Source organism: Pollachius pollachius, assembly GCF_949987615.1.
Source record: "Pollachius pollachius genome assembly, chromosome: 20".
NCBI classification, from domain to species: domain Eukaryota; kingdom Metazoa; phylum Chordata; class Actinopteri; order Gadiformes; family Gadidae; genus Pollachius; species Pollachius pollachius.
In genome coordinates, this window is record NC_136953.1 from 8,987,717 (window position 1) to 9,009,254 (window position 21,538).

Sequence of the window (21,538 nt, forward strand, 5' to 3'; positions counted from 1 at the left end):
CCGAACATATAAGCTGTAATAACGGCACATAGCCACAAGATGGCAGCACCATCAAACATGATGAAAACGGGAGGCGCACTCTCAAAACCAGTCAATCAGAGCACGTACTACGTCATATAGGCCACGCCTACTCCGTATCCAAACAGCCCGCAAGTGGGAGGACACAAGACTCTACAGGCGGTTCGTCCCCTAGGTGACCAGCTAAGCATCTCCACGCGTGCATATACAATTGCCCTCCCTTTGCTTCATAGTTACCATAGTGAAACTTTACCAAATTAAGTGAGTTAAAAGCGATCCTGATTCGATTACCTTTTCTAAAAGAACACGACAGCGTGAATGTTAAAGCGTTAAATAGTAGTTCTGTACACCGGCTATGTCATTATTTCATTACGGGCACTGGCATGTAGAGAACACTCTCAATGAGCTACACCTGCTGTTGCCTCTCCAATAACGCCTCTGATACAAGGCCCAAAAGCATCTCCTTGGGCTCCACCTTTCTTGTCCGTTGTATTAGTAAAACACAAAATTTAAAAAGATCTCACCATTACCTGGCTTGAAAGATATAGCATCCTTTGGTCGCTCTTCGTGTCTACAACGTCACCGACCGTCCTACCAAAAAGCCCATGTGCTGGACGCTACTCGGGCAACGAGGGGCTGCTCGTCTGCAGACTGCCATCCGGCGGTGTAATCAAATCCAACCGCTGACATTAATCCACCGGAAACAAGAAACCCCGAGACGTAGTAAAAGGATCAAGCATTTTATTTGTTCATCTGATAAACAATTCTTATTGTTGCTGAGGCATGGTGATGAAAAACTATTTTGATTCTTTGTGGTATGGTCGTCTCGGGCTAGGTATGACTCGGAGAGGTAAATGTTCAACACGTGGTTTATTCTAACAGAGACACAAGGTAAACGAGCTTGCGTTCTGGAGGTGGTTCATGAAGGATCTCTCGAACACAGGTAAACAAACTTATTATTATTTTGGGAGTGGGCGGAATGGTAAATAAGCCACGCCTACATGTACTAATTTACCCAGGTAAATTGGTCTATCTTGGTTTTAGCGGAAATGGCAAAGTGGTCATGTTTGTAGTCTTTAACTTATTTACAAAATCATGAAATCTTATATGGTGTTGTCCATTATGTGGAGAAGAAACCATTCATAACTCTTGTTAGCTTGAAACCTGTCATCAGATTAAGCATAGACTAAAATTATTAACATCAATTGACAGTAAAAAAAAAAAAAGCCAGCATAAAATTAATCAACAACAAAAATACATTGTTAGAAGGAATTTCTTTAGGCGGAGGGTGATGGGCGGTATCCCGGCCGTAACAAGTCATACCAGACCTGTCATACATATCAACTGCTTCTTTTCCCTCAGAAGCCATTTCCCTTGGGAGCCCACCATCCTTTTCCTTCTTTGTGTGAACTGGTCAGTGGTTTGGTGCGAGAAATCCCAGAAGATGTCTTGGTACGTCGCGTCCCCTGCGGACCACAGAAGAGAGAGGAGAGGATGAGGAGCAGGGGGAGGGATTGAGCGCTCTCTCTCATCACATGCAACATTACCTCTTTGGGTACAGCAGGGGGCGCAATTTCACAAGCGCTTGAGACCAGCTGGACATCTCAGCGACAGTGGGACAAAGGCATAACCGGTGCAAGGACACACACATACATACAAACACCATTAAAAAGCACAGCAACATGGTCCACTGACCAGCAGTAGGGTACATTTCTTCTCAGGCCAAACAAAAGCAAACACATTGTCGTAGTTTACCAAACGACAGAAATACTTTATCCAAGTCAGGCCCCTCCTTCAGCTCTGCACTGTTGTTTATGCATCACACATGCGTACATGCAAAACCGAACACATACACACACAGACACACAAACAAATACACACTTAATACAGGGCCACAATGGAAGAATGGATATATAGCAGCGAGAGGAGAAGTTCATGTTATACAACTATGTTCAATGCCAAACTAAAACCTAAGCCTTACAAGCAGGAAGCCCTTTGCTTTGTTAAAAAAAACAAAAGAGGCAGTGCTCAGCTTAACATGGTAAACGAATACAAATTGATTGATAATGGGTCCAATCAATCAACCACTAACACCCCAATCTGCTATTCACAGAATAGCGTTTTAACCCATTTGTACCGGCTGCTGCGCGGCGCAACATTGTATCTAGTAGATACAATGTTGCGCCGCGCAGCAGCCGGCACAAATGGGCTAAAGACAAATACGACTGCTTCTGTCATCACAGTCATGGTCACCATATTGAGTCTCACATATCAATGCTGTTAATCTGCGTCATTTGTCCTTTCAATGGGTCACCACGGTTTATAAAGGGGTTCCCTCAGGACTCACAGGGTGACACAGCGTTGGCGTTCTCCACGTTGATGCCGATTGGGTCCTTCTGGTACCTGTCCTTGGCTTTCTAGTCAGCACCCCTCTTCAGGAACAGACACACCAGCCTGCCGGGGCAACACACAGGGGTTAAAGGTCAAAGGATGCTCTTTGAGTTTATGTGAGTAAACTCAAAAAGCAAAAAAGAAAATAACCTGAAAGACCTTGAATTAATGTAAATAATACGAATATTAACATCCCATCAACCACCTGAAAGAAAAATCTATGTCAATCTCGAAGAGATTCATGTTATTTACTTTCAACTGAGTCAACATCTATTAGCCAAATTGCACTTGCATCGGCAGTATTATGAATGTAATGAACTGGGTGTTGCCTCTGTTTACACACTCTGTTCATCATGATCTTCATTGTTTGAAGAGTAGATTTTAAACCTTGATAGGAGACCAATTATCATAGCTAGATGTTAAGGGTGTGGTTTCCGATTAGTGTTGTCAGCTTTGATTATTAAAGATTTTCTCACTCGCTTTGGTACATTTCTCGAATCATTCTCAACATTTGCAAAACAGTAAATGCATTTCTCAAAACAATTTGTACAAATAGCAAATATATTAACACCCATGAAGACAATGACACACGTAAGCACTCGACAGACTGGCTTTCCAAGCTGAGCAAACATTTACCCCCCGTTGGTTGATCTAACACTTCACACATTTTCCTTCTGCCTAAATGTTGTGGTGGTGAGACTATTCAATAGAGACCCATTACAATACATTTTGATCAACATGACATAAGCAATTGATAATGTAGGAAAGAGCAGAGAATTGTAGAAACTGTCTGTTTTTACAGTGGATTTTGACCCTGTATACTTTAGAAACTTGGTTGGTAATTATTTTGATATTGTAGCGAGCAGCACGGGAAGGAGGAGACGGGAGCCCAGGTTTAACAGTTGACTGGAGTTCTGCGCCCCATACACCGCACAACAAGGGAACTGCCTTTAATAACACACCATCGTTATGGTGTGGACCAACGCACATAACGCTCACACTCACGGTGGCAACAACAATGTACACAACATGACAGACGATACTCGATTATGGGGTGTATTAGGGAACAGCAGGGGGGGGGGGGAGTACTGGAGCCTGGGGGAGGACTTTGTGCAATGGTGCAAACTCAACCGCCTACAACTCAACACTGCTAAGACCAAGGTGATGGTGGTGGGTTTCCATAGGTCTAAGCCCGTTAGTCCCCTCAGTCTCCGTTGAGGGGGTCAATTTGGACATGGTAAACACATACAAGTATCTGGGTATACACCTGGACAATAAACTGGACTGGTCAGACACTGAAGCACTCTACAAGAAAAAAGAACTGACAGAATGAGGAAGTCATTTGTCCTCAGCAATGTGCAAAGGACTTCCTAAAAACAGTGTAAAACCACTTCAGATGAGTAGTGAGTAATGCAGCCAGGGCCCTCACTAAAACAAAAAGAAGAGATCACATCAGCCCAATCTTAAAGTCCCTGCACTGGCTCACAATTAGCTACAGAATATATTTTAAAGCACTTCTGCTTGTTTTTAAGTCTTTGAAGGGGGTTGGGCCAAACTACTTACATGACATGTTTAACAATATCCTCAAACAAGGTCCCTTAGATCACAACACAAGCAATTACTACTGAAACCAACTGTCAGAAAAAAGCAGGGTAAAGCAGCTTTTAGCCACTATGGCGTGACGTCCATCTCTGGAACCAGCCTTCAGAGACCTTCAAAAACGCCCCAACTGTCACCATTTAAAACTAGAGTAAAGACCAAACTCTTTTCAGATGCTTTCTGCGCTTAATGCACATTGTCTTGATATGTTTTTTTCTTTTTTTTTTGCTTACATTTAAATGGACTCTTTGCTGTCGGTGTTCGTTGTATATACATTTTACATTTTACTTTTATTATTGCAAAAATTGTGTATGGTTACATATTTTAATTTTTTCATTGTTTTTGTGTGAAGCACATTGAATTGCCTACCCGCGGTATACAAATACATGTGCCTTGCCTTGCCTTGCCTCAGGGCCATACAAATGTACAATCTTTCAATTAAGGGAAAAGATATAAGGTTCCCCCCCCCCCCCCCCCCCCCCCCACACTACTACTGCGTTACTGCGCTCTCACTAGGCAATCTCAACTGGGCCTGAGTACGGTTGCCTCTTGTAGCTCAGGTTGCGTGTCCGTGCGGGTGTTGGCTCATTAGCATCTGTACCGTGGCCTGAGCACACCTCTCTGAAGTGTACTGAGGCCACGGAATTTAAAGGGGACATATCATACCACCAGGTGTGAGTGTGACATCACTAGTGGGCGTGTCCAACTAGATCAGTGCTGAATAGATGACCAACGTTTACTTCATTCCACTGGGTAGGCTGGTAGACTGATCTATCAGATCTAGGTGGACACACCCACTAGTGATGTCATATAGACTTGTAAGGCTGATCACACTCACACCTGGTGGTATAATATGCCCCCTTTAACTGTACTTGAGTACGGATGGCGTGCTCACATTAGCCAAACGATCTAGACTTTAGGGGCAAGCGTACTCGGGCACGGTACAGATGGCCCAGTGTGAGCACGCCATCCGTACTCAAGTTAAATTCCGTGGCCTTAAGTATACTTCGGAGAGGTGTGCTCAGGCCACGGTACAGAGGCTAATGAGCCGACTTTAACTGTACTTGAGTAAGGATGGCGTGCTCACATTAGCCAAACGATCTAGACTTTATGGGCAAGCGTACTCAGGCACGGTACAGATGGCCTACTGCGTCCTCAGTCCTTTGAACCGTATTACCTCAAACTCTAATATTGACTGTTGATTTATGTCTGACATCCATGATTTGATGTCATTAAGACAGTCGGTGAACTGATTGGGAATCTTTGAGTTTGAGTGGCATATAAATGTGGGTATCATTTGCATAACAAACAGATATTGTGTTTCAGTGTTACGTCCCCCGCTAGGGGAAGGGGTGGCAACATAAAACCAGATGTCTTTGGTTAACTTAAAGTCGTTTATTCAACCCGGATCTTGGGGTAATCAATGAAACACAAACAGAGGAGGCAAAACTACAAAAGGAAAAGGGCCATTGGGTGCTGTCCAAATCAAAGAAATGAATATAACCAAAGAAAAGCTCCCCAAAATACACGAGTGGAACAGCACCCCTGCGCCTAGTGTTCCTAAACAAAGGAGTAACTGCGTGTCGGTTTTCGATAATGTCTAACAAACTTTCCCTAGACCCAGTTCCCAAGTATCTAACAAGAGCCTCAATCAAGTAACAAAGGAAAGCATTTCTAGACCTAAATGGCAAGCTGCAAATCCGAGACAAGCTGCCGCGAATGTTGAGCTCGCCCGTCTTTAAGCTTCCTCGGATCCTCGGCTTTCCGATGCAGCAACCAATCACGTCCGGGGAAAGGCACATCAAAATTAACATAATGGTTAACAAATCACATGCGGGGCAAAACACATGGTCATCTGCATAGCCATCGACAAACGGAGGATTTTACCCATGAGGGCGGGGCGTCGGTCCGCAACCGTAACAAGAGGCATGCAGAGCGTGTGGTTAACAGCAGCAACACTTTTAGCAGTGCTGATTCAGTTACACACAGACACACACACACACACACACACAGTGAGAGTAAATGGTTACTATTTTGCAGTGTTAATAAAAGTATTTTTTCCAACAAGTCCCTCTGTATGTACTTAATTATTTGTAATGCGTGTAGTGTATAAGTTGGGTTGCGTTTGTAGGTGTCATTTTGGTATGAATTTTTCTCGTCCTTGACTCGCCCGATTTACTGCGGTTTCATCTTCCTTTGAATCCGGACGATGGTTCAAATCTTCCATAAGAGCAGCATTTTCCAATGCACAACTAGCTATTTCGCACCGATTATTTTTTTACCTTTTAATCAATATGAATAAATAAATAAATCAATCAATTAATTTTTATTTTTTTATTTGTGAACTGATTCTATTATTTGATTCGTTAAGCAGCGGCACTCCAAACTATTATTTTCAAACCAATGTTTGTCAAATCCTCTCCAATATTGAGTGGATTGACCAATGGAGTGGATCAATACTGAAATTACTTTTAATCAAAATCTAACAAATGAATGGTCAAGTTTTAAGTTTCAGCGAATATCTAACATTCCAAGCCTTTAACATCCCAGCATTCATACCGCTCAATTCAAACATCAACTAGGTCTACAAAGTTACTGGAGTCAGCTTTAGCTCAAACTAATTTCCATACAAAAATATCAAAAATATTCGGAAAGCCTACATAAACTATAGATAGTTAATGTGGCAATCACATTATAAAAAATAGACTATGACTTACTGAGGAACTATTTTTTGCAGTTTTTTTGTTTGTTGCGTTGAGTAGTTCGCTGCCCGTGCACATGCCCAACTGGATGGCACGCCCGGCATGAGGGTGGAGCAGTGGGCCATCAGACGTGTCTTCCTGTCGCAGCACCCTTTCTCCGTCTGCTTTCAACGAGAGAAGAGGTTTCTTGGGAATCCTTCTCGAAGGTACGGATGTTCTGTGGTAATCTAATGTGATATATATTTCGTTTCAGATCATTTTACTCTGTTTGATTTTTATTTATTATTATTATGTATTAATATTGAGAGCACTCTTAACTGTGCTATGCTATTTAGATCGAATGAGCCTGCATGGACATAATACTTCAACATTACTCCTTACTTGAGGACAACTTTCGGTTCATGTGAGGACACACCAGCTCAGTTTTATGACAGGTTTGATTGCTCAGCGCCAGCGGCCTATCCCTCACCCACTCCAGAGGTTACCACTGCCTCGGTGCCTGTCTAACCCACACCTCCCGCCTCTCACCAACACTCTTTGCCATGCTTAGAGAGAGAGAGAGAAAGAGAGAGAGAGAGAGAGAGAGAGAGAGAGAGAGAGAGAGAGAGAGAGAGAGAGAGAGAGAGAGAGAGAGATTGTATTTAGCGTATGTGTGAAATAAGTGTGTGTACTGTAAGTGAACTCTTTGTCAATAAAAAAATATGAGATATAGAAATATATCTATGTAGAAAAATATACAAACCAAAACATGAATTTACTACCTACGGTATATGCATGTATATGTTGCCCATGTGAATTTTGGTTGTGCTTGTTTCTGTGTGTGTGTATTTGTGTGAAAGAGAATGTGGAAAATGTGCGTACCTCTATCACACCCAAAAAGGATACCAATCAACTATACATAATTACTAAAGCCTATGAACACACACATCCACATAATAAAGCGCATAACAAAAATTCCAAATATTATAACACACACACACACACAGAGTGAGAGGTCTCACAAATGATTGTACCTACGCACATAATACACGAGAAGCAAACATAAACATCATTATACATTATTATGTATTTTTTTTATCAACACAAATTCCACACACACTGTGGCATCCCGCCCCTTAAACCTCGGCCCGGGCGGGTCTGAGGATCAGTGGTGGACGGCGTGTACTGCCGCCACCCACTAACCGGCGACAGAGAGCATCACTTCTCTCCCCCCAATCAGCGAGATAGTGGACACCTGGCCGGAGGGAGGAAAAAGCCCAGGAGCCATCTTAAAAGGAGCACCAGAACGGGAGAAGGTCAGCGAGTGGCACGGGGGAAGCGCTGGAGACCCCAACCGAATAGAGGCTCACGGAGACCCTATGTAGAGTGCATGTGTTCCCCATGGTGAAGGATCCTTCTAATAAATGCCGTGTGTGGCTTAACCCCGACTTTGAAGTGTGATACGTACTTTGAACCCCTAGACATCGAGGAGCGGGTACCACCCCACACACACACACACACACGTATATACGAACACATAAGCAACTAATGCACACACTACCACTACTAGAGTACATAAAAGGCAGCAGCAGCGCTGTCGGACACAACACAAGGCAATATAGAACTCTTTTAGTCTAGGTGAAATGAAATGGATGCACGCACACACACGCACTGGTACACACAGATTCAAAACAATTTAGCAAGATAGATACACACCTTCTGGCTCCACGGCCTCTGGCTCAGGCTGCCCTCCGAGGGTGCCGGTCTCCCGAGTGGCTTCCATCGAAGTGTGGTTTAGAGAAGTTTCACACATCTATTTGTACCTTGGGTTAGGGTTAGGGAAGGAGGTGAACCTTCACCTACACCTGTACATCTGCACGCCTCTGGGAGACATTCCGGAGGCCAGCTGCCCTGACCTTTTGTCTTAGCTTGATGAGTCACCCTGATAGACAAAAGAGGCCAAGTTGGAAGTGTAAAATAAAAACTCGGGGCGTCGGTGGGCCCACGCGCTCTCTGCGCTTCAGTTCTATGAGCCACTGCTCCACAGTGTTCACCCGTCGGACTGGGTGTCCCTTATCTTCTCCTTGCTCCTCTGGATGAGCCTAAAAAAGAACTAAAAAACAATGCATTATTTATCATGACAAAGAGATTAATCATGACGACACTCAGCGCTGCGAGCCACAGTATATGGACTTACCACATGGACAGGGTCCGCTGATTCACATCTAAGAGCTGGATCCGGATACTCGCCAAAAAAACCCATTAAGTAGGCCTGCCACTGGTTTAGACAACAGCCTCCACAATCAACAAAAACATCCCTGGACAACATAAGTAACAGAACGGGTCGGCTGACACTAGGCACGCATTCGAGCAGCAAGTAGCCTATGTGACAAGCCAAACGCCAGGAAGAAATTACGTAAGGCCATACACAGAAAGCCAGGGCTGGCTTCAAAAGGGGAAATTAAAAAACGGCTTACCGTTAGAAGGCGACGAGTACTGCTGCTGAAACGTCTAAGTACTGTGTCCGTCCATTCACTTGTGCATTTGCGTGTCAAGGCTAAGCAATTTTCGTAAAACCATTTTTTGTTGATAATTAGGCTAACTGTCTATGATATAGGCGGACAAACTGTCTACCATATTATTTTCGATTCAAACCAGGATTCTGCGCATTGCAGAATCAAATGTAACAAATTTACTCGGCAACCAATGAGCATTGACCAAGCCTAACCTGCTATGCATGCACAACCAAAATTACGCGATTTCCCCGTTCATTTATTTTATTTTATTTCAGTTACAGTTTGCACATTTAATATTAAAAGAATAGCTAAAAGGGGGGGGGGGGGCACGGCCCCCAAATGCCCCAACCCGTCGACACTGATATTAGGGCAACTCAAAAGAAAAAATAGAATTTACATTCACAATACAATGTGTGTGTAATAAAAAAGTAAATACAGCTTATTTTATTCTCCAAACATTTTGGACAAAAAACAATCCGTATAGACATGAATCTGCAGTTCTCTATCGGCCGAGGCCCTGTGCCGTCGCAAGGTTCGGCCTTGCCCCAAGTTCCGTTTTTTGGAAAGGTAATGCAAATAAGCGTCAGCTACAAGTATTATTATGTAATGCATCAGACACACTGTATTATGTGTCTGCATTTGTCTCGAGACAATTAAACTAACTATACAATTATACTATTGCATTCAACAGTGGAGAAGATGAGCTCCTCTAGGCTGAAAATGGACTGAGCAGAGAGCACCCTGCCTGCAGCGGGTAAACACGCACACACACACACGCAGGGACGGATTATGAGTCAGCGGGCGAAGAGAAAAAATACAGACAGCACACAGGTGATCATATTGTCGATTGTGAAACAATTTACATGATCTTGACTTTGAAAAATGCAACAGTGCAGCCAAGAGAGTATATACTGGGTTGATAAGAGATGAGAGGCAGCTGAGCGCAAACAGGTAAGGAGGGTTGGGCTGTTGAGTGGAGAGTGGCAGGCAGGCAAGTGAGGAGAACGAGAGGCCGTAGCAAATAACTGGGAGGCTGGGCGTGGCTGTCTGTGGGGACGGATTATGAGTCAGCGGGCGACGAGAAAAGCACACACAGCACACAGATGATATTGTTGATTGTGAAACAATAAACATGATGGTTTACTGCTACTCAATCCACACACATTTCCCGCTTCATGGCTGGTGATCATTTCCCATTTTGGTATTCAAAAGATTCTCTGGCTCTAAGTTAAGGCTTCCCTAGCTGTCTGCTTTATTTCACTGTTGCAGTCAAAAGATAATTGACTGGCTACTATTCATGTAGAAATATTTAATAATTGACCTGTAGCCACCAAGTTCTGTGAAGAAATTCGTTGTAAAAAGTTATGTTAAACATTTGTGCATCAGTTTGGTCTCTGGAATGCACTTTATACTGAGGCTATTGTACATACATACATCTCCACTGAGCCATTCAGAAGCCTGATAGTATATAGAAGTATAAGCTATATATATATCAGAGTCCAGTGTTCGTGGGGGCAGAGGGGAGGGAAGGGAGAGAGTTGAGCTTCAGTGTTATGGAGCGGGAAAACATTACCTTCAATATATATACCTATAATATGCCATTATATTTGATTGAGGGGGCTCTTTCAGGTATGAGGGATGAATTACACAACCCGTGCATATAATTGAGGTGCCCTATTGAGACATATTCAGGGCCGGATTAAGAAAATGGGCTTTAAGGGCTGCAGCCCCCGGGCCTTGTTGAGTGAGTCAACGGAACTGCTGCTACATCTACCACCACTAGCCAACCAACTGCAATTGCCATGACCAGCCAGTCTGCCAGTGCCCTTACTAGCAGAACAAGCTCTGCTAATGCAGAGCCAGAGCCAGGTTCACAATCTCAAGTGTGCAGAGATTAAATGTATGGCTCCCTTAATTGTAAAATAGTTTTAAAACTTGTTTGTATGTAAGGCTAATTCAAATGCGTTCCACCCTGGAGATGTTGCACTTGCACTGTAGGCATAGCTGACTGCCTGTTTGTGAGTAATAATGGCCATTCCCTGGCTATTTAATTTTTGCTTTGTAATAAATGAAAATCTGTTTACAAACAATTTACATTATTGGTTTATTATAGGTGTATGTCATGGCACAATTATTCTTTCCTTGGCTTTTTTTTTGACCAGGACAGAGAGAGCCGTTGTGGTTCCACCAAGCGGAACCAGGCTGTGATCCTTGTTTTGTATTATTAAAAGTGCCTTTGTGGCTTAAGAACTTAAGAGAATTATGTGCTGTTTCAGGTGGCGGTTCGCTAACCGTGCCGGGTTGCCACATTTGGTGGAGAATGCGGGCAACTCGACCGTGCTACGGACAATCATTGGGAGTGATCGACGACGCAGCCAGAAACGAGGCCGCGTGAGACGAGGCCGCGTGAGACGAGGCCACGTGAGACGAGGCCGCCAGAGACGAGGCCGTGTGAGTCGAGGCCGCGATAGACGACGCCGCAAAACGAGCCACGCTGGCAGCAGAAGCCGCCACGGTACGTGCAGGACCGCCGCTCCTCCCGAGGCTTCATCAAAGGGTGGAGGAGTGAGGCAACCCGGCCCTTGCCAGTCAACTTGATGCAGAGCACCTAAGGGCCAGTGGGAGAGCAGACCTTAAATAGCCTGCTCCAAGGTGCATTCAGGGATCTCTTGGCTTGGGTGTGAGGAAAACCTGTGTCTCTTTGTTCTTTTAAGTGAGAGATCCTTGTTTTGTATTATTAAAAGTGCCTTTGTGGCTTAAGAAATTAAGAGAATCTTGTGCTGTTTGAGGTGGCGGTTCGCTCACCGTGCCGGGGGGCCACAATACATCCCACCACTTCGATGCTTTAAATTTCACAAATTTGGGCATTTAGCAGCAATATGTAGAGGGAAAGCAAGATGTGGCAGATGTGGATGGGAGGATCATGAGTACGATAACTGTAAGGAAGGTGCCAGGGTTAAATGTTGTGATTTTGGAGGGTGTTAGGCGCATGAACGCGAAGCAGAGCTCCAAAGAATTAAAGTGGAGGAAAAGGTAACATATGCTGAAGCAATTAAACAAGTTAATGCTAAAAAGGATACGGTGAAACAATCAGGAGTTGGCCCTGGAATACCAGTACAGAAACGGCACTGGAATTCTCAGGAAATTAAACTAAATGGAAGGGATGCAAATACAACATATATTGCAGTGGATAATGAGAAGTTTGTAGCTTTCTTAGCGGAAGTGATCAACTGTTCTGCCCAAACATCGAGTAAGACAGAATTAAAATCATAAGAGCAGCACAGAAACACATTGGTATGGGGGAACTAAATGTAACAGATATGGAAAACTGCTCATTAGTTACCATGAGTTTCGCAAATGATAGAGCATTTGTGAGGGGGAGGAGGAGGAGGAGAGGGAGAGAGAAGGAGAAGGAGGGGAGAGGAGGAGGAGGAAGAGAGGATAGGGGCAGGAGGAGGTGAGGGAGGGGGGGAGAGGGGGGAGGAGGAGGAGAGGGATAGAGGAGGTGGATAGGAGGAGAAGAGGCTGAGAGGGGGAGAGGAGGAGGAGGGTAATTTGGCCGTGGCCGACTTCTAAACGCTCACTTATGACATTACATGAACCTAGCTGGTGTGTCCTCACATGAACCGTAAGTTGTCCTCAAGTAAACTCTAGCTGAGCCGTGAGTTGTCTTCAAGTAAACTCTAGCTGAACCTAATGTGATTATAACAAGCAATACTCGCTTGTTATAGTCATAACGAGCAAGTATAAAGTATAAAAAATAAATTAACTTCTTAGAAATGGCTTTTAATTATATAAGACAATGTCCTGTCTATGAGAGAAAGTGCACCTCTTCGCCAGGAGGTGGAAGGAAATCACACAAACAGCATTTAGCCTACTATTAAACCAGTGTGTTTGTCTCTGTGTGTCTGCCTTTGTCAGTTTTTTTATATATTTAAATTATATAAAATGAAAAATATGTATAATTGGATGCATTGGTTTGAAGTTAGCTATCCACCTATCAAAATCGAGGCCTTTCTCCAACGCAGGCTACACACATCATTTCTAAAAAAATCGACTTTTACAGTGGATGCTGACCCTGTATACCTGCCGGTGGCTGCCCAGCGGCGGCGCAGTCTGAGACGCCCGTCTCCAATAGGGGGCAGCATAGTACCCCCTCTGCCAAACCCCAGGGGGAGCAGGAGCCCTGGGGGTGTGGTTGAGGACCACCTCCATCGGGGCCCACACCAGGTTCTGCCGTGCGGAACCCGTCTCATCCTTCCCTTGCTGCTCGCTACAATATCAAAATAATTACCATGGAAGTGGTCCCCGACAACACCCCCCGCTGGAGCGCCGATCGGGGACCCCATCGTCCACCGCCCTCCGACGACGGCAACGCCGGCGGCTGGGATAAAGATGGATGGGACGCTGCCCCGTCCATCCACAGTCCTCGACCAGCCCCAGCGGCCGACACTCCTTGCCCTCCGGTCCTTGCCCTGCCCGGACTGGAACACCACTGACATTGTACGCGGCTGGACTACCCCCGCCGCGTCCACCCGGGAACCACAACGACAGTGTTCATTGTTCGGCCGGAGCAGACTGGCGCTGGCAATCTTCCTCTGAGGAAGGCTCCTGGCTAGGTCAGCGGGAAAGGTCCACCTCAGCCCGTTCTGCCTCGTCTAGAGCCGCACCGAGGGTCAGGGGCCGGTTGCACCAACTGGGTAGGGCCCCAGGCGCTCTCCCTTCTGGCGGCGGCGGCTGGCCAGTTGCTCCCGGCTCTGGTAGCTGAACACCTGCTGGCCAAATCGCCTTTCCAACGCCCTAAAGGTCCAAGCAGATAGGGAAGACCCCTCCCAGAATCCCTTTCGGCAACCTGAACACGGCGACCAACCCCGTAGTCGCTACAATATGTTGACTTCCGGTGAATCAGTTTATAAGGCCCCATTTTATCTGCCACGTATCGACGTACTGCTCCTGCTCAGGGCCAGATTAACCATTACGGCAACAGGGCACTTGCCCAGGGGCACAGGACATCTAAGGGGCCCTGGGCACCGTCAACTAGTATGTAAGATCATGTTATAAACGTAGTCCTCACTTATATCACACTATTATTGTATGCACTTCAAAGCGGAACTTGCCAGTGGCAGCATGAGTTCTTGTCTACAACATTGTGCTACACTGGCAGGATTCCACGGGGGCGGGGGGAACTCTTTCAGTTAGGCAAACTTGTGTGTGTGCACACACAAACGCTCTCTCTCTCTCTCTCTCGCTCCCTCTCTCCCCCTGTGTGTGTGTGTGTGTGTGTGTGTGTGTGTGTGTGTGTGTGTGTGTGTGTATGTGTTTGTGTGGGTGTGTGTGTGTGTGTGTGTGTGTGTGTTTGTGCTGGTGCGTTTGTGTGTGTGAGAATAATAACAAAAAACATACACAACAGATATGTGAGATTGCACTGAACGAGGTAACTTGCTGCCCAGACATTGAGCTGGTAACGGTTAGCCTCAGACCGTACTACATCATATGCAAAGGGGATTTTCACATGCTATCATTGTCATTGTTTAAGTTCCACTAAGAGGTCTGGCTGAAGTCACGTGTGACGTCAGTCTGTTAACTGCCCCACACGACAGAGCAGAACAATTGACCTTCTCTATGCCGATATAAAGGACGCTTACACTGCCATACCCCGACCACCACTTGGGAGATCAGATCACAACCTGGTCTTCCTACAACCACTGCACTTTCCATGTGTCCGCAGAGAATCAACTACCACAAGCACCTTCAGGAAGTCGTCCCCCGAGACAGAGGAGGCCCTGAGGGACTGCTTTGAAAGAACAGACTGGAATATTCTCCAACAATCACATGGTGAGGACTGAGAGGGGGTCACACTGCACTACCGACTACCTGAACTTCTGTATGGACATTGCTGTTCCCACGAGAACTGTATGCTGCTTTCCAAAAAACAAGTCTTGGATAACCAGCAATGTCACGGCCCTTCTCAATACATGGGTATCAATCACGTGACCTTTTTGTTGTGACGGCCATCTTTAGGACCATAGCGCCAACAACCGAGTCCAGGTGAAATGGCGTTGGCTACCGTTAATCAGATGATCTCTCATCTATCTGATGAAGAAATGCAACGCTATTCCCAAAAAATTGATATTTTAAGTTTTGATCCATATTTACTTCCCAATCAATTACTGACCCCGCTGAAATCGGTCGTTATCTTGCCAAACATTTCTTTTGGCGACATTTACATATACCTTGTCCACAATCCTTCTCCATACACCGGGGAGTCCCTCAAGGCATACAAAAGCACGGAAGCTTACATGTATTTTAAATCAGGATGGGTGAATGATCCTTGAGTTTATCATCTGGAGATGAAGAAGCTGTTCCTTTTTACAGGAAAGGTAAGATATGTGTTTACTTCAAGGCTAGGATAACAATTAACAATTGCCAATGGTGTTTCTTTTTTTAAAACTGACCTTACGTTTGTTAGCGAAAACATATTACATATATAACCGATGTCTTTCTGCGTTGGGTCTTTTATCTTTGAGTGTATCACTGTCCAGATAAAAACATTAAGACCAATTTCTGTATGATGTTTATTAGACCTATGTAATCTGAATTTGAAGTGCTCTTTGTCATGAGCTATATATTGTATATTAATTATTAGCTATGTGGTATGTGTATGCACCTTTATTTAATCTGGTGTAAAAACATATTAAAATTTAAAACCGGATCATACCAAACAAATATCTTCTTGCGTGACCCCATGTATGCAAAGTGTCCTCCTTTTTGATGTGAAGGAAAAGGCCACCCTACTTAGATAATGCTATGTATAACTTAAACATCATTGATCTGGCTATATTGCTAAACGTATAATTCCCGATTTGTGTTCCAAACTAAAGGTGAAGCATTCACAAAACCTTTCAGTGACCCCAACACATCCCTGGATCACAGTCCAAGAGGATGGGACAGTACTCATGGCTCATTGCACCTGTAAGGCAGGCCTAGGAGAGGTCTGCTCTCATGCAGCAGCTCTTCTGTACTCTGTGTTGGCTGCTGCTGATATAAAAAACGGGCAGGCTTGCACGGAGAAGCCCTGTGCTTGGGCTCAGACTAGTATGAACTCTGTCAGAGGGGTTCCATATGAAGAGATCTGCAACATCAGTTTCTCTCATAAAGAAGAGCCATGTTCAAGCTCCCAAAATCAAGGTCCTGGTCTTCCTGATATCAGACCATCAGATAAAGACTGCCAGGCATTCTTTGAGGCGCTTCATAACAGTGAATTGCGGGAGTCCAAACCAAAGAAGAGTGCTATCCTCTCTGTCATTGAGGGCCACTCCCAGAGGTAAGATACTGCACTGTTTCAAAACCAGAAGTGTAACGGGCTCTGTTTGTTTGTGTGTGTGTCTTGGAGGACCCCGGGCAGCACCTGCTTGGACCTGACGGGCTACCGAAGACGCCTAGCTGGGAGTCCAGGCCACAAGCTGCTATAGCTATAGTCACATTTAAAAGACAGGGATTTTTGATATTGGCCTCTGCACACTTTTTCTTTGGTCAGTATAAATAGTCTGGACACTTTATATGGTCACTTAAAATTTCTTGTTTTTGTTTCTCTCTCACAGGTACATCCCAAAGGTGATGCAACTGGACTTGCCAACTCCTCTATCCACCCTGTACTCAAGCACCCAGCTGGAGATGGACTTTTCCTTGCTGCTGGTTGAGAGTACCAAGGTCTTTGATGATCTACATCTAACGAAGCAACAGGTAAACAATATAAACATTCTCCTTTTAGTTTGCCATAGGCCTACTTCAATTTTATTACATTGTATTGTAATATCCTTAATGGTCAGGCTGTGTAATGGTACACCTCTTAATATTTCCATCAGTTCAGGTGCAATAAATGATAAGCCTTTCCATTTTGAAAGTACTCCTATGGATGATTTTCCTGAACGTAATAAGTTTTAGTCAATATGAACACATAAGTGGTAGGTTAATCTCTAAATAGTCAAGTGTCACTAACTTTTTTTCCCCCAGTGTTTGATAGTTGAGGAGGAGACCAGGGAGCAAAGTAAATCTAGAGTATGGTTTGATCAGAGGGCAGGAAGAGTCACAGCGTCAGTTTTCAGTGAGGCAGCCAGAGCAGGCACATCTGCATCCTTGATCAAAAGAATTTGCTATCCCCGTGCTTCTCAGTTCTCCACTGAGGCAACAAGGTACATTGATTACAGAACAGTTTCATAGGAGATCTATGCATAGGCCTACTGTGCATCTCTTGAGAATTTCAAGCTAGACAACCGTGCATAAAGCAGAATGAATTGGTCTAGTTTGTTCTAAGGCTTACAGCTTGCATACAATAGTGCTTGCAAGTTTGTGAAGCCTTTGTTTATAAGCCAGTAATTCAATGCTTTTTAATTGTCATAATGCAACACCTTCTGGTAAATGATAGGCCATGATAGACATGTTCACATTTTAATACACATCTTACATTCCAATCTTTGTCAGATGGGGTCAACAAAAGGAGGACAGAGCAAGGGAAAGCTATGTTGCTATGATGCAAGACCACCATGACGACTTCCAGGTGAGGGCATCAGGGTTCATCATCAACCCAGAACTCCCCTGGAATGCCCCTTCAAAACCAGGAACTGCTCTCTCACTGAAAGCTGTAAGGATTCCTCATTCTGTCTTGGCATAGGAGAGGATGGGGTCATGGCACTGAGACACATCCACAAGTACATGTTTCAAGTGCAGGTTCAAATGCACATTGCAGAGGTGAGTTACTGTGATTTCCTGGTGTGGACACCACAGGAAGTTTTCACCCAGCGAATTTTGTATGATCCTCTCTTCTTCCACGATGCTTACGGCAAAGTGGTGAATTTCATCAAAACTGGGGTGCTACCTGAGCTGCTGGGGAAATGGTATACAGCACCACGCCTTACTCCCACAGCCACAAAACAGCCACATGAAGCGGGATGCTATTGCGGTCAACCTGCAGGCACAGATGTCATAATTTGCACATCTGGAAACTGTAGGCGAAAGCACTTTCACAAGACCTGCCTTAAGTTGACCAGGGTACCTAAGACATGGAGATGTGTGGAGTGTAGAAAACAAGTTTAGTATTACCAGTCTGTGACAGGGGAGCCAATGGGATGGGAAAATGTATTATGTATGTATTGTAATTGCACATTTATTGTTACCACAATGTGACCATGTACAATAAACATCACGTGTTTGTATTTGAATGAATAATATTTTTTATTTCCAAACTAAGTTCATATATATATATATATATATATATATATATATATATATATATATATATATATACACATATATACACACATATACACACACACGATAGTTTACTTCACAAAACTAGTAGACACAATTTTACAGGAAACTAAAGTAGGCTTGTATAACAAAACAAAGATTGAGATATATTTACATTTGTACACAATTGTGACACTAAGGAAAACAATGTTAGTGACACCCATGCTATTGCGAGGGGACAACAGATTGGCAAATGTTGCACAGAGCACAGCACACTCTGACCATCTTGTCGAGAGATGTAAGCTCTCCTGGAGTTGCAGTCTGGCAGAGAGAAATAGGTATTGTGCTTTGTAAAATGGTGTACTTGTTCCTCACAAGACCAATCACCCGTTCAACATGAATTCGAACAGCTGCTATCCCCCTTGAATACTCAAGTTCACTTGGATGCAGTTGCTTTTTACCTCTAGTGAAGGCAGGTATTTTGAGATGAGCACTGTACAATCCCACAGCATCTCCTACTGTGAAACCTCGATCTGCTAGGACCAAATCACCAGGTAACAGATTTGCCAGGTAGCCACAGTTCTCTGTAATGTACCTGTCACTTGCTCGCCCTCCCCAGCCACGAGACACAAACGATATGACTCCCTGTGGAGTTATTGATATCAAGTACTTCGCAGTATTGTGGTGCTTGTATTGCGAATATGTTTGTGCTCGGGCTCTTAGGTTTTTAGGTCTTTCAATGAAAATTTCAAAGCAGTCTATTATGGATGTACAATTTCTGTAACTACTATTTTTGAAACACATGGGTAAACTAATTTGAATCTGTTCCTTACTGGGCCACAGTATGCATCTAGACAACCTATCATGCAAGACATTTAATGTACTGTTAAAAAATCGGCCCGCAGTAGGCTTTGACACATGAAATATAAATGAAACAAAGTGCAGTGGTAAATTCAGTCTCATTCTCATTAGAGTCATTAAAAAGCTTTGAAAGGGAGACAGTCCAGGTCCCACCTTGAGGAACTCTGACACAAAAGTGAAGACAACCATCAGCTTGGCAAAGGATGGAAGTCCAGTTAAGTCCTGCACAATGTCATCATTGTCCTTGAAGGTTTCCTGGCTGAAGGATAACTTGCTAACCTTTTCCCTGAGCTGATAAACCTCTGACCTCAGTGCAGTACACACTTCTGTCAGTTTCCTCACAGTTTCTTGGCAGGCTTCATTGGAGCATGGTACACTGCTCTCAGGATCGACTGTGGAGTTACAGTAGTTGTGATCAGCTGTCTGACCTCTACCCTCCTGAGCTGAGGTGTCATCACAGGGTGCCACAGGTCCAACATCATGCGTCCTTCTCTTTCTTTTGACAGCTTGGATTTGCTCAAATTTGCTGTAGCTATTTCTTTTTCTTTTGCGTTGCTCAGGTGTGAGATAATCAAACAAACTTGGCACATAGTCGGGGTGCAATGGATTCTCACTCTTGTGACCTACAGTGGTAGAATGAGATATAGTGACACATTAGATAGATACATAGATAAATGTATAAATAAGCAGTATAATTGTAGTGCAAAGTAGAAATATAAGGTGCAAGTGAACAGATAAAACATATAAGGTGCTTTGAGACTGTATTATTCTTATTATTATTATGACATGAGTTTCAGCTGTTATTGTACAGTGTGATGGCATGTGGCAGGAAAGATTTCCTGTATCTGTCCCTTAGACAGATTAATGAACCGTGTGTGAGACTAACAGGTGGGCTACGCTGTGTAAGTGAACGTTCGCAACGCGCAAAAAATAGTTTTAGAAAACTAGTTTCATCACATCTGATCATAGCAGAAGGTAATTGTTACATCAGACGCAACGCGAACGGAACAATTCAGTTACGTGCCCAGTGTAGCCTTGTTACATCTCTACCAGAAATAAGTAATGTTACTCGACCAAAAATCAAATAATGCAATATAGATGAGCGGAGATAAAATAATTGTGACTGATCTTATTTTGTGAATCACTGTCATCATCAACATTTTTGTGTGGCATGTCATTGTATCATCTCAGGTTTGATAGCTAACGTCAGGTAAGGAGTTAACTTACCCGAAATGAAGTGTTCATTGCACAGTCTGGAGTGTTCTGTCGGAGTCCAGTGATCCCTTTTAATGGCAGCTAACCACTTATGTCTCCTTTCTGTGTTTTTGGGAATGTTATAAAACGTATGTCCCGTTTTTTTTGACTTACTGTTATCACAGCCCACGGCACAGCAGATAGAAGGCATTTGTACCGTTTACTTTCGGTCACTGTGCGGTCCTAAAGATGGCGCCGGCTTTACGCTGTGACGTCACATGATACCCGTGTATAGGAAAAAGAGGGCGTTTAAGGAGGGGGACCTAGCAAAGCTGAAGCACGTACAAGGGGAACTCAAAGTCAAGCTCAAAGAGGCTAGGGAGGAATACAGAAGAAAGGTAGAGAGGAAGTTGCAACAGCACAATGTGCGAGAAGTGTGGGATACGATGAAGACGATGACTGGTATGAAGAAGAGCAGCAGCTGTGTGGAGGGAGATCTGGACAGGGCCACTGAGCTGAATCAGTTTTATGACAGGTTTGATTGCTCAGCGCCAGCGGCCTATCCCTCACCCACTCCAGAGGTTGCTACTGCCTGGAGCGGCGGCGAGCGGGGTGGGGTCCATCGGGGGGGCAGAGGCCCCCCCCGATCACGACAAAGATATCAATCGTGAAGACAAACACACACACATCAGTGCTGCGAGCCAAAGTACATCGACTTACCACATGGACAGGTTCCGCTGATTCACGTCATACAGCTGGATGCGGGTGCTCACCACGAGGGCAAGACAGTGGACCACGTAGTCCTGGATCACCTTGTAGTCCCTCATGACGGCAGCCCAGCGGTTGAGCGTCTTGGCTTCGTCGATGTGGACGCGGCACAGCTCCAACATGACGGCCTCAACGAGCCTGCTAAGGTTGGGAGACTGTGCAGCTCCCGGCCCCTTCCCCACGACGACACTGCAGAGAGAGAGGGGGAGGGAATGTGTAAGTGACCGACTATAGCAGGCTGTAAAAAAAGAATGAAATTGTCAA

General features: G+C 44.5%; 1 long non-coding RNA gene across 2 annotated transcripts; it reads right to left on the minus strand.

Annotated features, from left to right (window-relative positions):
* Nucleotides 1–764: 764 nt before the first annotated feature.
* On the minus strand, nucleotides 765–21,367 carry LOC307091451. Of its 2 annotated transcripts, XR_013812737.1 has the most exons (6): nucleotides 21,227–21,362; nucleotides 8,406–8,802; nucleotides 6,726–6,871; nucleotides 2,366–2,472; nucleotides 1,566–1,613; nucleotides 765–1,484 (listed from the first exon to the last, which is right to left on the minus strand). It is a non-coding gene; the product is annotated as an uncharacterized lncRNA (long non-coding RNA). The 2 variants fall into 2 exon arrangements; XR_013812738.1 differs by lacking the exons at nucleotides 765–1,484; nucleotides 1,566–1,613; nucleotides 2,366–2,472; nucleotides 6,726–6,871; nucleotides 8,406–8,802 and adding exons at nucleotides 18,527–19,935; nucleotides 20,540–20,629 and having other exon boundaries at nucleotides 21,227–21,367.
* Nucleotides 21,368–21,538: the final 171 nt, after the last annotated feature.